A 6000-nucleotide genomic window follows, 5' to 3' on the forward strand; every position below is an offset into this window, starting at 1 on the left:
GGTTACAATTGTAGTGAAAAAGTGTCCATCCAGCCAAGGACTATATGAATAAGCCTCCATTTCCCATGGCTAGTACTGCCCTTGTGAGTAGTTCTTATTACTGTAATATGAGTAGAAATCATATGTGCTCTTTCAGTCTAAGACTTTTAGGGGACAGTTGTCTTTTCCCCACAGCTGCATGCTGATAATAGGGCACTGAGAAATAAAAAGACTGCATGGAGAAAGAAATCTGTATCCTTGAGTCAACATGTGGAATAGAGCCACCCACTGATCAATAACACCAAAACTGGATGGCAATATCAGTAAAAAATCAGTATGTATTACGTTTAAGCCAATATACATTTGTCATAGTAACTTTATCTAATACAACTGAACCATAACACAAACTGAAGATTGCTCTAACAATGGCTCTGTCAATTTGTATTCAATTTAATTCTTAACAGACAAATTTTATCTAAATTGTTCATCTAACATTTTTTCTTTTCATATATTTTCTTCCTTATATGAATTATTTTTTCAAAACCATTTCTTTTGAAGATAAAGACATCATTAAGATAGCATTATTTACATTAAACAAAAGTGAATATAAATGATGATTTTACAGGGAAATATAAGCTATGAAATCCTTCATAAGCATGTGGGGATCTTCTTCCCATAAAATGGTAGATGTCAGGAACAAAATCCTTAGGACATCATGGTATCTATGTAATCAAACGCTGCTAAAAAAGAAAAGAAAAAAAATAAAGGGACCATCTCAGTCTCTTGAATGTCCTTCTGGAATTTGAGTTAAAAATATTTGAGTAAAGAAATATTGTGAATAAGGTAAAGAAAAATATATTTGAATAAAGCACATATGCAGGCACATTATAAGCTTTCTTTATAATTATTTTTAAATTGATTATATTCACCTTTTTTTCTTTCTCTCTTTCCCAATTACCAACTCTTGCTTATTTATGTAGCATGAAAGCCATTTCTTTAGGATTAATACTCAGAATAGGAGGACAGTATATGAACTTGTGATAATTCCTGATGCCTGTGGCAAATATAATAAAATTTTTAAATAAAATTGAACTATTTGTCTAAATACAATAAACTTTTTGGTGTCCCTTCAATTAAGTCCTAAATATTCAGGATCTGGATTCTTTTTAAATGTTTATGTATTAATTTTGAGAGACAGAGAGCTCACACAAGCTGGGGAGAGGCAGAGAGAGAGGGAGAGAATCCCAAGCAGGCTTTGCACTATCAGCACAGAGCCCCATGAGGGGCTTACAAACTGTAAGATCATGACCGAAGCCAAAATCAAGAGTTGTAGGCTTAACTGACTGTGCCACCCAGGTGCCCCTAGATTTTTTGGAACTGCTGGCGCTGAGTACTAAGCATTAGACTGTATCTACAGACTATAAACCCTAATTTAAAAGCCTCTGTTAATTCCTATTCCACCCATATTATGTAATCTCTGGCAGGGAGCCTCATTTTTTTTTCTTTTTTAGTAAAAAAAGATGTCTAGTTACCTATCAATTTTCCTTCATGCTACACAATTGTAACTAAAAAGTGTAAAAGTGTAAAAAAATGTAGCTAAAAAGCTAAAATATGTATTTTTCTTTTTAACCCAGGCCACAGTGGTAAAAGGGAACCTCATTCTTTTATTTAAGTTTTCTCACCTATAAAATGAACAGTTTATAGCAATATTACTAATACCACATCTTGTCTACCAAAAAGTACGAGTGTTAAATGAAAACCAATTTGGAAAATTGATGAAGCACAGTTAAAATCTCTGATTTTTTAGCCTTTAAAATTCTAATGTGATTATAAATATCTAAAGTCAAAGGATACTATGTGGTATTTCCTGAAGTGTTTCATTATATAAGGACATGGCACTGTTTTCAAAAGCACTGATTTTATACAGCCTTAAGTAGAAGATCTACATTGTGTCCTTCAACTATAATATTTTGTAATTCCAAAACCAATTTTATTAGAATAAAGTTTGGGTTAAAGAGTTGCTTTTTTTTTTAACTTAAGCTTTTATTATTTATATATATATTTTAGGTTTATTTATTTTTGAGAGAGAGTGCAAGCTGGGAAGGGGCAGAGAGAGATGGGGACAGAAGATCTGAGGCAGGCTCTGTGCTGTGCTGATGGCAGTGAGCCTGATGTGGAGCTTGAACTCACAAACTGTGAGATCATGACTCGAGCCATAGTTGGTTGCTCAACCGACTGAGCCACCCAGGTCCCCGTGGGTTAAAGAATTTAAATAAAATTTAAACACAAGTTTCACAGTGATTTTGAGAGTGATCTAAGTTTACATTATTTTCCTGATATTGTTTTGGTTATGTGACATATTACGAAATAATTGAAAAAACATACACATTTCAAAATACAGTAAAACGCACTCCAAAATCGCACAACACAGAAACAAAAGTGCTAACATTTTTGTCTACTTCAATATATTTTATATTTCTATTCTTTTAGAAAATTGAAGTCCTATTGCAAACATTTTATATCATGCTTTTCTTAAATATAATATCAATGGCAATTTTGTTTTTATAAAATTGTTATTTTAATTATAATATCGCATTAATCAATGATTACACTAATTTTTAGACATGTTTTCTAAGAAAGAAAAATGAGAGCTATGGAAAACACTGAGTATTATTTAGACAAGTATTGAAGATTATTCTGCAGAGCTTTGAAGTGATTTGAGGCATGTGTGCAGGTGATGGATATTGGGAAGGGTTGAAGAGGTGGGGCTTCAGGCTAACCACCAATAACATAGTACCAGAACATAGTAGATTTCATCTATTTTAGATTGCATTCCGTGTGACATTTTGTTTGAAACAAAGGATTCTAGGAAAAAATTAGCAAGAAAAAAAAATCAACCATCTACATATGTTCTCTCATAACATAAATTCAGTATAATTTTGTTATTTTTCTTACTATTTAAATGTTTTCCTATCAGTTGTATCCATAGTTGTATATATGATATGTTAGACATGGTCTTATTTTTATATATAATAAATGTTTTTGAACTTTAAAAAAAGATCTATGTGAACAAATGCCTATTTTACTTTATTTTTTAAATGTTTATTTATTTCGAGAAAGAGAGACAGAAAGAGCACAGGTGGAAGAGGGGCAGAGAGAGAGAGAGAGACAGAGAGAGAGAGAGAGAGAGAGAGAGAGAGAGAGAGAGAGAGAGAGAAAATCCCAAATAGGCTCCACACTGCCAGTGCAGAGCCCAACATGGGTCTGAACTCACAAACCGTGGTATCATGACCTGAGCCAAAATCAAGAGGAATGCTTATCTGACTGAGACATTCAGGGGCCCTGCAAATGCCTGTTTTAATTACCCTGCTTTCTAAACCAGTGCTTTTCAGTTAAAATTGATAAATATATTTAAATATAACTAACTAATGATGAAAATATCCAGCTGGCTTAACAAAGACAATTTAAATGAGAACTAAAGTCAAATTCTTAGCCATGCACTAAAACCTAAACTAAGCAAGGAGATGTAGCCTGAAGGGGTCAGCTTCTTCACTCCCATGGATATATTGTTGCTATCATTTAGAAACACCGATTCTAAAAAACACAAGTATCCCCCAAAAACTGCCAACAAGGCACTGCCTTCCTTCTCAGATCCTTTCTCTCAGCTACTAGAGCAGAAAATCAAACAAAGAGGGGAAGGATGGAAAATGTGAGACTTCTCCAATCCTCTACTCAACTCTTTTGGAGCCTGTCCTGCAGGCAGGAAGAAACTTTGCTAAGTGCACAGCCGTAAAAACTAAAAACAATTGAAAACCTATAAACTAGTTAGATGTCAACAAGTAAACTTGCATTCCATTGGGAAAAAAATCTCATGTTACACAGCTGATAGCAATTATTAGGGAAAAATGAAAACAATAGAAAACCAAATAGCCAAACCCCATCCCCCCCCCCCAAATTGCATCCAAGTTGTAGCTCAATGATCTGAAACCCCTCCATCAAATCAGGTTTCACTACAGATCAGTTAATGACTTTCATAAAGCTGGAGTAAAATCTAGCCCAGCCCATGGCGGGGCGGGGGGGGGGGGGGGGGGGGGAGGGACACAAAGCCCTAAATGATCCTGTCCTCTTCATTTTTCCAAAGTCATCGTGGCTTTTCTTTTTCCTTCCATATTTTAAAACTTTTATGTGTTGATAAATTTTTGTTGTCATTTTATTTCCAAATTTATGGAACAGTTGCAAGAATAGTACAAGAAGTTCCAAAAACCCCCTTCCCTGATTCAGACATTGCTTTAATTTTGTAGCATATGGTTTTTATTCTCTCCATGGCTCTTTCCCTTTTGCTCTCTTCCCCGGCTCATGTACAGCACACACATTCACACTGTATCTTTTTTTCAAACACTTTATGGTATGCTGTAAACATCAGGCTCAGCTGAAAATACCCCACCCATACCATTTTAGAATGGAGACCTCTAAAATAGCCTATTTTCAAGCAATCTAGATAAAGGAAAAGTCAATTCCCTTTATTTTTCCCTTTTTATTCCTTCCCTGGGAGTCCCCAGAAAACAGTAGTGTTTTTATTCCAAATAATATATATCCTTTTGCTAGATTTGGGCTCATATAGAGCTCTCATGGAAGTAATGAGAACCCAGAATCCATATTAAGGTGGATTTTCGGTGGGCAAAATGCCAAGTTATTTTTTTAATTGTTCAACTGACATGTTTGCAGTCACTTAGTGGATAAGGTACATCTCTACAACCCTGATTGAATTCTAGCTCCTATAGGACAAGTACATAATCCTCACACGGTTTTACCTGAATTACTACTGAAAAATTCCAGCAATGAGGCCAGTACTAGATTACTCTTTTCAGGATATATGCTCTTCTTTATTTTAGGAGAAAAAAATATGGAAAAGAGAGAGAGAACAAAAGGGAAAGATTTAAACCTGTTTTGGGGTGCCTGGCTGGCTCAGTCGGTTAGGCGTCCGACTTCGGCTCAGGTTCATGACCTTGCAGTTCGTGAGTTCAAGCCCGGTGTCAGGGTCTGTGCCGACAGCTCAGAGGCTGGAGCCTGCTTCGGATTCTGTGTCTCCCTCTCTCTGCCTCTCCCCCTCTTTCACTCTGTCTGTCTCTCTCCCCAAAATAAATAAACATCAAAATAAAATTTAAAACCTGTTTACTATTCATATGGGGTATACAAACACTGGTGAGAATAAAGTTGATCGACTATTTTGATCAACCTTAGATCAGAATATGAAACACTGAGTTAGATGGAAGCATCTACTATAAATATGGCAAAGAAGTAGGAAAATATATTGTACCCAAAGCCAAAGTAATGACAAATTCCATGGGAGGGAGGTTGATAGATATCCTGGACAATTATACAGTGGGAAAAGAAAGGAATTGAAAGAAGAATGGAGATATTTAAAATAAACCACATTTCCCCCAAGACTATTAGCAATGAGAAAAGAAAAATATACAATTAGCAATGGGATTAGATACATTCATTCTTTTCCTTTCTCCCTTTCCTTCCCTCTCTCACTTCCTTCCTTACTTTCTCCCTCTGCCCCATTCCTCCTCTACCTCTTCGTCCTTCTTCTCCTTTGCTCTCTCTTTCTATCTCCCCTCTTCCTCTTCCTCCTCTCCTTCTCTCTCTTCTTTTCTTTCTTTCTTTCTTTCTTTCTTTCTTTCTTTCTTTCTTTCTTTTCAAATTCTTGTGCATTTATGAAGGCTAGTGGCTCAGGAAAGGGAGGGGTTAAACATACTTACAGAGACAACAAACCCCAGCCAGCACTGAGAAGGATGGATGTTTTTTGCTGCCTCGTGGCCCGCAAATTTCTGCTCTAATTTTGTTATTGTGAAAGAAAAGGATTAGAGAATAATCAGCAGAGATATTAATGAGCACTGCTGCTGGCCTCATGTATAGATAATGCTATGGTCCCAGAAAACTGGTTTATGGTTGTTATATTCTAAAGCAAGCTCAAGGGGCTCCTTGGTGGCTCAGTCGTTAAGCGTCCGACTTCGG

Source organism: Prionailurus bengalensis, chromosome B2 (genome assembly GCF_016509475.1).
Source record: "Prionailurus bengalensis isolate Pbe53 chromosome B2, Fcat_Pben_1.1_paternal_pri, whole genome shotgun sequence".
NCBI lineage: Eukaryota > Metazoa > Chordata > Mammalia > Carnivora > Felidae > Prionailurus > Prionailurus bengalensis.